The sequence below is a fragment of the Sinocyclocheilus rhinocerous genome, unplaced genomic scaffold (genome assembly GCF_001515625.1).
Source record: "Sinocyclocheilus rhinocerous isolate Xijiao unplaced genomic scaffold, SAMN03320098_v1.1 scaffold1705, whole genome shotgun sequence".
In the NCBI taxonomy this organism is placed as follows: domain Eukaryota; kingdom Metazoa; phylum Chordata; class Actinopteri; order Cypriniformes; family Cyprinidae; genus Sinocyclocheilus; species Sinocyclocheilus rhinocerous.
The window spans coordinates 89,906-102,757 of NW_015643585.1; the positions used below are offsets into that span (position 1 = coordinate 89,906).

General features: G+C 46.1%; 1 protein-coding gene across 1 annotated transcript in view; it reads right to left on the reverse strand.

Annotated features, from left to right (window-relative positions):
- The window catches only part of LOC107757440 (ectonucleotide pyrophosphatase/phosphodiesterase family member 2-like), a 66,535-nt gene that overhangs the window by 38,238 nt on the left and 15,445 nt on the right, over window positions 1-12,852 (reverse strand). The gene's annotated exons all lie outside the window — the stretch shown is intronic.

Here is a 12,852-nt window from a genome sequence, read left to right on the forward strand (position 1 = left end):
TACAGGATGATCAAATCCTTGTTTAATATTGACCAAACATTTAATTCAAATATCCACTTAATCTTTAATGTTTGGCCACCTTTTTGCGATAGAAATGCATTCTAGGTACCACCCGTTTTAGTTCTTTATTTTAGTATTATTTTTGTTTTTACTTTATTATCTTTTGTTTTTATTAACAAAGAGACTATTTAAAAGAAGAACTTGACACTTTTCACCGGGAGCTTAAACATGCGTATAGACTGCAAAGTGATTCTGAAAGGAAAATGCACACCACAGAATTTTTCACCATGTATTTCAATTTGTATTATTTCTAATATCCCTTCTGCTCCTTTAGTCATTATTATCATTCACACCATTATAGGTACCTACCATTTTAGTTCTTTATTTTAGTATTATTTTTGTTTTTACTTTATTATCTTTTATTACTTTTATGATTTTCTTTTGTTTTGTTCCTTTTTTATTATTTGATCAGGTTTCTCTCCACCTCTTCTCTCTCACTTTACCACTCACTTATTTAAATTTAGTTTAAACAGTGTTTGAATTTAAATTTCAAGTTAATTTCTGTATTCTAGCCATTTGTGTTTACATATAGGTAGCACTCCCTCTAGTGCTTAGTTGGTGAAGCGACGGATGCCTCCACAGCGGATCACAGTGAGCTGCCACAGGATCCCGACTGGATCACCTCAATCCATCACTAAGCCTAGCCCATGAATACTGACCCATCCAGCTAGCGAAACCCCAAAATCAGGTTGCTCCTCAGTCTTTAAGGTAATTAGCCGCTCCACAGGCTGCCACACTAGATGTTATGACCCAGCAGCGCCCTCTACTCGGTAGGCTCTGTCATAACCCCTAACAGCAGTAAAAGGCTTAAACCTGCTCTCTCCTCTATCTCTCTCTGTGTTTTGATTTGTTGGTTTGTTTGTTTTTCATTTTGTTCTGTTTTGTTTGCCTAGAGACCGAACCTTTGAGAATCATCAGGGAAGGCTGAGTAATAGATTGACGACCCAAGCTGCCAAAGTCTTTAGACGATCACGCTGTCAACAATCTTTAGTTAGATCCTTTCCAGTGCCCCCACAACAATTAGACACACCTTGCCATCCACGGCTGAGATAACAGGTGTCTGGTCTACACTCCACTAACTGTTTGTACTCATCAAACAGACCGTACATAGAACATATAATTATTATTATTGCAGCCTGCTACCGCTGTAAGGACTTGCATTGGCCTTTTGTGCTGTCCCTCCCTCTCTCTCTTCACCAGTGAGCCAGCATGTCTCGATCATCCAGCCCTGATGCCCACTGGGATCGACTAGAGGCCTGGCTGAGTGCCATGACTGGTACCCTCCTGCCTGAAGCCGCCAGTGGCCTGCAGCACCTGAACAGCTCGACGACAACCTGAGTGCCCTGATGTCCCAGGCAAAGCTCAGGCAAAGCTGGGTGAAGCAAGCATCTACCGCATGGAACAGGAAGCAGCAGCCCTGAAGCTCCAGGTTGAGGAGGCTCAGAGAAACCTGGTGCTTGCTCAAGGTCAACTGGACCAGCGAATGTCGGAGACTCAGCACCAGCACAGGATGGCGGACGAAAAGGACCCAGAGCTGCAGGAGGAAGTAGAGAGACTCCAGAAAGCCTTAACTGATCTCCGTGTAGACACAGCACGCCGAGAGCAGTGGGAAAAGGACACCAGAGAGGAACTAAGTGAAAAACTTCAGCAAGCCGAGGCTCTCCTGAGGAGAGCAGAGACTGAACTCAAAGAGAGAGATGCTAGGGCCAAGGCCTGCGAAGGCCACCTGCAAAGTTTTCGGGCTGAAATCCGTGCCCTGGCCCAACAAAGAGACTATTAAAAAGAAGAACTTGACACTGTTCACCGGGAGCTTAAACATGCGTATAGACTGCAAAGTGATTCTGAAAGGAAAATGCAAACCACAGAATTTTCCCTAACCAGTAGACTGATACCTCCTAGTCAAGAATTCCCAGTTCGAAAGGGGGGTGAGAGCCCACTGCTCAAGACATCACCTGCCAGCAGCCCAGAACCCCCAGCAGCAGCAAGGGGGTGGGAGCTAGGGTTGTGACGGTGAGGAAATTTTCCCACCGGTTAATCGACGTGTGGCAACACCGATATCACCGTGGGGGCAGGGGCGTTCCCTCTTTTCCTCCGCTTTTAAATAACTTGCAAAAGCGGCGTGCGCATTTTACTTTCACTTTCAAATAGCGGCAATTCGGCGTAAAGCAATTGTTCGTTTTTAGTTCGTTTGAATTTTCCCTCTTTTCCTTTGCTTTTCAATAGCTTAAAAGCACAGTGCATTTTACTTTCACGTTCAAATTAGCGGCAATTCAGCGTCAATTGCTTGAATGCAACAACAAAATACAATGTCAAACTTACTTTAGCCTATATATAAAACTGAACTTTTATTAACAAAACGAATAAAAATACACCATGCTATAGGGCAGGCTATGCCTAATATAAAACAACAAACAACTTACATAAAGTTTAAATAGGTAGCCTATACAAAAATGGAAATAAGTAAACATGTATAATATATAACCAAATAAATAAGAAACGTAGAAAGTTTATTAGCTAAACGAATAAGAAAGCTTGGAGGCATGGCATACACCTTGATGTCAAATAAAATAAATAAATGACAAAGTTTTTAAATAAAGTAAAAATCAGCAAACAATGTGGAACCAATTAAATAAGAAACGAATGTTCAAAAAAACTTCCAAAATCACCTTAGATAAACGGCAAAAGTCAACAGGCTTTTCAAAATCCCAAATACTGCCAATCAGGCGCTTTTGCATTTCATTTCAAAACTAAATCATCCGCGATCGTCTTGTCTGTCTCACCCCACTCTTCTTGTCAGTCAGCTCGACTCACTCTCCTCACTGGATAAATTAAATCTGATCTGTGATGCGACTGTCGTTCGGCACGCTGCATTGAGCATCCGCGTTCAGTTTTTAATTGTAGTGTCTGTTCTTTTACTGAACTAAATTATTTTTATTACTATAAAAAAAAAAACCACGGGGGGGGTCGGTGCCGCGGTGGGCAAGTGATGTAACCGGTGTTGCGGCTTAACAACGGTATCATCGTCAGCACCGTCTATCATGGCAAGCCTAGTGGGAGCCTTTCCAAAGGTCAGTGAGTCACCACTTGGGGGTTCTGGCTTGCCCACGGATTATGTCCACCCAACAGCTGCGAGACTTAGCCCATAATGCTTATGCCAAACAAAGGACTGCTTCTGAAAAGATGGGAGAAACCCCCACAATCTATCCTGTCACTAATCAGAGTTCAGAAATTGCTCTAGAGGGCGCAGAGCAAAGTCACAGTGACAAAGCTGTCAACAAAATGTCAAGATCCTTCCCAGCCAGCAGAGAGCAGCGTGGCCATGGTGGTGCCTGTCCTAAGCACCAGACTGGGCGCCCCGAGAGATCCTGGGACAGGTCACAACCACCCCTAAACCGAAAGGGTGGAGCCACATGGGAAGCCAAACGACGGCCTAAGGGGAGCCGACACTCACCGACACAAGCATTGAGCTCGGACTGCCAGCAGCAGAATCCCTCTCAACATGCCCTAGACAAGCCCAAATATAAACCATTAGCAGAAGAGAACCGGGAAGCTACAACTGAATCAGCAGAGATCATGAGTCTTTTAAAGGAACTCCTCCAGAAAAAGCACCACAAGGGAGACAAAAAGGATGAGTCAGATCAGTTATGACTAAGCATGAGATCTGACCCCAACGCCCACTCAGAGTCCTTTCAAAATGAACCTCCCAACCAGATCACTGCTAATCCACTGTTAACCACAGAACCAGATATCCCATCACCAAGTGATGTCATCACTCAACCACCTCAGCTGACTGCTGAACCACCAGAGCCAGCCAACATCCAGCACCACACCTCCAGCCAGGACCCCAAAGTACCTGAAAGCGCGGTTTTGGTTGTCTGCCTCCCTGACGAGCCACACGAGACCAGCTCTGACTGCTTGCCCATCACCACACAAGCTCCAGTGCCAAGACTCCTGGGGAGCCTGATTGAAAGGGAGGTGGCCAAAAAACAATACCTGGCCATCACATTGGAAAATGAGGTGAGACTGGAAGCCCCCGTGGACACTGGAGCTGACCTTACTTTAATGTCAACCAACATTTTGACAGACTTCAAATTGAAGCCAAGAGACAGAATCGAACTCTTGAATATCAGAGGTGTGCTAAATGTGCAATCCTACAGCCAAAATGAGGTCCAACTTGAACAGGTAGCTCCAATTCACCTGACCATCGGCCCTATGAGCTTAGTGCACCCTGTGTACATTTCTCCATTGGACACATACCCTCTCCTCATTGGCAAAGACCTGCTAGACCGCTTTGAGCCCCTGTTAGACTTTAAACAGCTGAAAATCTGGGCTCAAGTGCGAGAAACTCTGCCTCCTCAGTCACCAAGATCACCCCAGACAGACTGCCAGGTCACAAAGGTCACAGAAAATATCTCCGCCAGCCGCGGGAATGTCTCGGCCCAAGAGCGAGGTCGCTGCTCTGTGCTTTCCAGCTAGCCAACGACTCTGACTCATACGGACCCCAGGTTATGGGGGGCTTACAGCTGATTGATGTCACAACAACTGACCCCATATTAGCACTGTGGGCAGACAATTCATCCATCAGCCTCTCACTGTTCAATGCTCTCAAACAGCTGTGACGAGTCGACTGCCTCCTCCTAATTATCAGCATCACCCCGTCCCTTAATCGCCGCCCTTCGCCAGGGTCAACCATGGTAATTGCCAAGGGAATCTGTGCCCTGAACTTGAGGTGGAATGACAGGTGTCTAACCCATTACTTCCTGGTCCTTACAGACGCACCGCATGATGTCTACATCGGTGCGGACATTCTGATTCGCATCAGGGCTCACGTGGACATGATCAATGAAGTGATATGGGCTCCAATGGCCTCACAGTCCCCCACTGTTCCTGTCAACCTCGAGAGCCTCCTGTCAGGCCAAACCATCCCTGAGGCCTGCACGCTAATCAATGAAAAAGAGTCACACCCACTGTGTCTGTCGGTTGCTCCTCCCACCACACAGCACACAACGAACATTCCTTTTGCTAACAAGCACACACGATTCTCACGCTGGAAGCTACACCCCTCGTCGAGGTGACATCTTGTGCAGTATACATCATGTTCAACAACTGCACAGCAACGGATGTCAGAGTGCGTAAGGCCTACCGTCTGGGCTGGCTAGTGAGTTATGACTTCCATGACTTTGAACTCATTTTATCAATAGTGGGACCCATCCCAGCTTCAATGATTCTGGGAGGAAGCTCAGGCCACACAGTGTCAACAGCACCCTTCAAGATCATCACGATAACTTCAGTCATGCCAGTGGTCAAGGAGAAGGTGTGTAGAAAAGAGCTAACAGAAGACCAACACCTTGCCGTGTATACAGTCTCTAACCAATCCACCTGCGAGAATGACAACGTGACTTCACCTCTGACTGCCCACGGCACAGAGGAAGTAATGACAGAAGAGCCATACCCAGGATTTGAGACAAAGGTCCAGCAAATTCTGAAAGATGCTGATGCCATACAGGAGGATGCAGACTGCCACAAACTCCGTCAAGTCCTGTACAAATACAAAGCATCATTTGTCAAGGACTCTTTAGATTGTGGCCTCATTAACCTCCATTTTGTGCATGTCCCAACACACCCAAAAGCTCCACCCACTTTTGTCAAGCAATACAAGATCCCCCTTGAATCGTACGAACCCGTACAGGAGATCATCAACTCTATGCTTGAGAAGGGTGTCATTCGTCCGTGTAACAGCACCTACTCTGCCCCCATCTGGCCTGTCCTCAAACCAAATGGCAAGTGGCGGCCAACCATCGACTATAGGAAACTGAATCAACAGGTGCCATTGTCGCGATGGCCTATGACCCAGCTGGAACAGGAGATACCAAGAATCAGAGGAGCCACAATCTTCTCCACTCTTGATGTGGCCTCAGGATTTTGGACTATACCAGTGCATCCAGATGACCAACACAAGCTGGCTTTCACCTTTTGCAATCGGCAGTACACCTTCACCAGGTGCCCATTCGGCTATGCCAACTCACAAGCCGAATTTAACATCTTCCTCAACAAAGCATGCCCGGATGCCAGGGTAAGAGAGAACTTAATCTATGTTGACGACCTTCTGATGAAACACACGACGGTGACCGATCACCTGAAAGAAATTGACCACGTCCTGCACCAACTGAACGCCGCCGGCGCCAAGATTGCCCTCCACAAAGGACAATGGTGCAAAACCAAGGTCAATTACGTGGGCATACTCATCGGACCACGAGGTATTGAGCCACAAACCAGCCGCATCCAGGCCATTCAGAACATTAAACCACCTGCCAATGTCTCAGAACTCCGAAGTTTTCTAGGCGTGTGCAACTATTCAAGGCAGTTCATTGAGAACTATTCGGACATTGCACGCCCTCTCACTGCCCTTCTGAAAAAGGACTGCCCCTTCGCCTGGACAGACGAACAGCAAAATGCCATGAATGAGCTGAAACAACATCTGTGCATTGCTCCATGTCTGGCTTACCCAGATCCACAGAAGGAGTTCTACTTGGACGCTGGATTCTCCAGCCACTGCCTCAGCGCTGGTATATACCAACGGCATGACCAGGACAAAAGAGTGGTCGCATATGCCAGCAAGACTCTTCTTCACCCAGAGTGCAAATACTCAGACTGTGAGAAAGCCCTGCTCTGTACTGTATGGGCCATCCAGAGATTCTCCAACTACATCGGAGCACAGAAAGTGATCATAGAAACTTGTCACCAGCCTGTCACATTCCTCAACAGCCAGCGCATCCGCGACGGTGTGGTCACAAACGCACGCATAGCCACATGGCTCATGGCCCTCCAATGGCGCAACATAGAAGCACGATATGCTCAAATTTTGCATTATTGACACACTATTTTCCTAATTAATGCTGTTCAGTTGCTTTGACACAATCTGTATTGTTAAAAGCGCTATATAAATAAAGGTGACTTGACTTGACTATGCTTGAGAAGGGTGTCATCCATCTGTGTAACAGCACCTACTCTGCCCCCAATCTGGCCTGTCCTCAAACCAAACGGCAAGTGGTGGTCAACCACCAACTATCGGAAACTGAACCAACAGGTGTCATTGTCGCGATGGCCCATGACCCAGCTGGAACAGGAGATACCAAGAATCAGAGGACCCACAATCTTTTCCACTCTTGATGTGGCCTCAAGATTTTGGACTATACCAGTGCATCCAGATGACCAACACAAGCTGGCTTTCACCTTTTGCAATTGGCAGTACACCTTCACCAGATGCCCATTCGGCTATGCCAACTCACCAACCGAATTTAACATCTTCCTCAACAAAGCATGCCCGGATGCCAGGGTAAGAGGGAACTTAATCTATGTTGATGACATTCTGATGAAACACACGACGGTGGCTCCTGAAAGAAATTGGTCATGTCCTGCACTAATTGACCACTGCCGGTGCCAAGATTGCCCTCCACAAAGGACAATGATGTAAAACCAAGGTCAACTACGTAGGGGTCGACTGATATGGTGTTTTTCAAGGCCGATGCCGATACCGATTATTACAGATCAAGTAGACCGATAACCGATATTTTGAACCGATATAACGTGTGCAACTATTCACGGCAGTTCATTGAGAACTATTCGGACATTGCACGCCCTCTCATTGCCCTTCTGAAAAAGGACTACCCCTTCGTCTGGACAGACGATCAGCAAAATGCCATGAATGAGCTGAAACAACATCTGTGCATTGCTCCATGTCTGGCTTACCCAGATCCACAGAAGGAGTTCTACTTGGACGCTGGATTCTCCAGCCACTGCCTCAGCGCTGGTATATACCAACGGCGGGGCCAAGCGGAACGGACAAATCAGACTGTGGTCAGCATGCTAAGAAAATACGTGTCAGCTAACCAGAAGGACTGGGATGTGAAACTTCCCCTGGTGCTCATGGCCATCAGAGCAACTCCACATGAGTCAACAGGTGTGCCTCCCTTTGAACTAATGATAGGCCGGCAAATGACATTGCCCCTGCACCTGCTGTACCAGCCAGGAAACTCCAACCTTGTCACCGCCTACACCACTCACCAATACCTCTAATGAACTACACCGGCATTTGAGAACCACATTTGCTTTTGCCCAACAACGACTCCAAAAGAGCGCAGAAGGCCAGAAAGCATACTACGACCGGAAGGCGTCACACAAAGAACTGGATGTGGGCGACAGGGTCTGGTACTACAGCTACACACAGCCTCCTCAGATAACCTCTCATCGGCTATCAAAGAAGTTCCTGCCACACTGGACAGGACCGCATGAGATTGTGGACAAACTCTCCCCTGTCGCATACCGGATCAAGCTGAGCCGGGGAGCAGAAGGCCAGAAAGCATACTACGACCGGAAGGCCTCACACAAAGAACTGGATGTGGGCAACAGGGTCTGGTACTACAGCTACACACAGCCGCCTCAGACAACCTCTCATCGCCTGTCAAAGAAGTTTCTGCCACACTGGACGGGACCACATGAGATTGTGGACAAACGCGACAGGGTCTGGTACTACAGCTACACACAGCCGCCTCAGACAACCTCTCATCGGCCATCACAGAAGTTTCTGCCACACTGGACGGGACCGCATGAGATTGTGGACAAACTCTCCCCTGTTGCATACCAGATCAAGCTGAGCCGAGGACAGAAAGAACCAGTTTTCAAATGGGTTCATCGTAATCAGATCAAGAGACATGTGGCTGCTGGCAGGGAAAGACAAGTGGGGGCTAGTGCTAACCAGGCCTTGCTATAGTTCTCAAACAAAGACTGTCCTGAACAGACAAGAACTTCCCTCACTGATCCACAGCCTTTCTCCTTCTTCTCTGAACCAGGATGTTGCTGTGGCTCTCCATCCTATGCCTCCAGCTAACCAGAGGACAACCGCAACCTGATATCACATCACCGGGTCCAGCATCAGGCATTGTACTAAGGGACCAACCTTGACTCCTTATCACCAACTGCAGGACAGAAAGTATATGTTCGACTTGACCCCCGAAATGTCTACAAGACATCATCCCCAGGCAGCTGCACACTACAGTTGGAGAGGTGCCCAATGGACTGAGAATGCCCTCGCTCACGCAGAGGCTGATACCAAACACATGCCCACTCAGTTGCAGAAAATGACCGTCACCCAAGCAGATTTAAGTGGACACAACAAGCGCAACAAACGATTATTGGGGGCCTTGCTCAGAGCCGCTGCCGCTGTTGGAACCCTTTTCAACCTGGGAGTGACCAGCGTCAACTCCGTGAGCCTATCTACCCTGAGGCAACACATGAGGGAGATCCAGACTGAGATACCCCAGTTGAGAGAACAACTCACAGTACAGGGCAAAACCCTACAGACTATAGGCAAATCATTAAAGGGTACCTTGGTGGTTCTGAACACTCACAGTGTCCTGCTGAACCAAACGGTTACCTCCATGAAACAGTTATTCTCCGTTATCCAAAATGATGTTGCCCAAACTCAGCTGGTCACCACCCTGATGTCTGACATGTTCCGTGAGGTGAGTTTCTCCATCAACAGCTTAGCCATGGGTAGAATTCCCCCGCATCTGGTGCCCCTGAGCCTAGTACAAACTGTATTGTCCTCTGCTACTACCCATCCACCCGACTCTCTCCAAGCCCACCTGGTCTACTCCCTGGGAGGGTCCATCCTGCTACATGTCGACCCTGAGCAGAGTGAGATGGCTTTCCTCCTGAATCTACCCATCGTTGAATCCAACAACATTTATAGACTCAAAGACATTGTTAATGTTGGGTTTTGGCAAGGGAACACTCACATCAAGATACACACCCCAGATAGTAACCCACATTTATACCTGGCCCCAAACCTGCGCATGTGTACCCTGACCAAAGACATTCACTATATCTGCCCCAGCAAGCCATTCCTCCGAGACAACACTGAAGGAATATGTGGTCTGCAACCCATGCAAAGAGACACACTCTGCCCCGCTGAAGCCAAGCCTCGCACCCAGGTCACAGAAACATGAGCAGAGATTGTGGGGAAATCAATGGCTTATCAACACTCCCATCCATAGCGCCACACTGATTTATGATCAGCATGACACTGCCACCCGTGTCAGCTTCCCCAACCAGAGTATGTGGATTCAAGTACCCAAAGGCGCCAGCCTCCACCTCGGGGACCTGGCCCTGTACCATCTCCCGAGTGAACAGTACCAATCAGAGGTAGAAATTCCAGCCTTCTTCAAGGATCACAATCTCACCCTGGAACCTGAATTGGAACTGAGCATTGAAAAAGGGGGGTCCCAGATGATTGACATCACCCCAATCGACACGGCCCTCCAAGCACTGTCTTGGCTGCCTGACCAACTTTCCCATTGCCCGATCCTGGACTGCCGCTGACACGGCACTTTGCCTTGCCACAGCAATTGGGTACACCCTAACCCTCGGCCTTGCCTTTGTTCTGTTTAACAGAGTCAACTGGGTGCAAAGGTCCATGAACAAACAGGTGCACAGCTGCCCTTCCTCAAACCTTCAAACGGAACCACCGGAAAAGAGGGACCCAGGCAGAGACAATGCTGAACCTGACCCAGGTTAACACCCAAGCTGAGGATCCAAAGGCTGAGGAAAATTAGAAACCACCTGCCATCCAGCCTTCCAGATCCACCTGCCATCTGACAATCAGGATCCACCTGCCATCCAGCCGTCAGGATCCACCTGCCATCTAGCCATCATGATCCACCTGCCATCCGACCATCATGATCCACCTGCTGTCTGACCATGTTCAACCACAACTGTTGTCCGACGATGTTTACAGGTGAACTTCGTCAGCCAAAAGGGGGGAAATCTGTAACATCTGCTTAGGATCATTGATGATCGTTTACGCTTTATGTCTTAGAGACCCTTTTAGCCTTTTGACATTTGCATATACTGTAAACTACAGACATGGCCCCACATTCTACATTTATATGGGTGCTAAATTGCCAATTGTTCGACCCACTATCAAAGAGATGCTAAACAGTTCACCGCTCTCGCCTCCCCATCTGACTTCAAACACATTCCAATGTCCTGGGAGACAGTCATCCTCAGTACCTGGCACCAAATGTTTGATGGCCAGCGAACTACCCCCATGCTCACAATACACATAACACACACATAAAGACATTTTCTTTATTTAGACTACAATTAATCAGTTACAAATTTATCTGGTATATGCATGTGTTGTTTGTATGTTTCCCTATTAGATTAGCCTAGTTACCACTCGTTATTTGTATTAGTTAAGCTCTAAATGCTTATATTTAGGTGTATGAATGTATCTCTGGTTTAATATCTTCTAGATGTTTATTTCTTGGTATCAAAATGATCTGCTCTTTATTCCTCAAACAATGATGTACACTATGTGATCGTGATATGCATCATACTAGTTGTACTATATTTTGGGTAAAACTGCACCAGTCCTCCAGACCAGCCATAAACATGCAAATGGGCCATAAATGGAGACAAAGAAAACTTCTCCCGCTCAAAAATTCACGCCTGGTATTGGCCATTCCACCCAAAAGGTGGGCGTGACTAGGAACTACTAAAAGTCATTAACTCAGACTAATCTTTGCTCAAAACCCTTCTTCTTGAGACGGACACTCTCCAAGACTCCTCAAAACTCTCCTCTTGAGTTTGATTTTCCGGCGTTTTTTTATCTTCAAGTAACTTTGTCGATTCCCTGTGGACTTTCCTATCTTCAGAAGAACCAGAGGAAAACCTCCAGCTCACTCCTAAAGAACTCATCAAGAACCTCCGTGCCTACCGCATCAAGACTCTTGTTCAGCAACAAAGCCAATGCAAGTAACCGTTTACAACTATTTAGATGCGTGTTTAAGTTTGAGCCCCTTTTTAAGGTGATTTTTGATTCTCAGATGATTCTCATTAGGTTGTGGTTAATTGATGTGAAATACTGCCATTCTTTTGGTCTTCTCTCTCTCTTCCTTACTTTCCTTCATTCTGTATATATGTGATTTGCTTAATTTAGTTGTATGTTAGTTATAGTTTCATTTATTAAATCCCTTATATTCACAACTGATTGTCTCTGTGTGCTGCTCACAATTCGGAGTCACTGAATGTTGATCCTTGGTACATGCTAAATTACTGCTAGTACTGCATAAAGTAGGAAAGCTATTCTTCCTTGGCCAGGTAAATAATCTTTCCTAGAATTGATAAATGATTATATTGTCTGTTCGGTGGATCAAATAATTGTAATATTCAAATAATTGTAAATATAATATTGATTCTGCTACAGTTAATTCTAAGATCTAATCTAAATATTTATTATTAATTATAACCAGTTATAATTAATTATAAATATTTTCTTTCTTGAGCTAATTTGCTACAAAACCCGCAAGGACACGTTTAGATGCAAAAAAAGGGACAATTTTACTCCGGTTATAATTCAATAACTCCTGTTTAGAATCTGTTATTTGAAAGATTCTTTTTTCTGGTACATCTTGGCACCTATAGTGGAATCAAACAATATAAGTTGCAGAGAGCTGGAGCAAATAGAACCTGAATAACAGACTTTCAAAAAAACAATTCTGAAAAAAAAAAATCAAAAAGCGCCTGTTTTTTTAGTGTTTATTGTAATATTTAAAACCTATATAATGTTATTTATGAAGAATTACAATCATATTTTGTAGTTCAAAGGGTTTTCTATTCAATGATGACACCTTTTTTTTTTTTCATTTCCTCCATTGTATGTGTGTAGGGTAAACATTTGAATTTAAGTATGTCAAATTTAGGCGAAAATACACAAAAACGCCCCTGAGC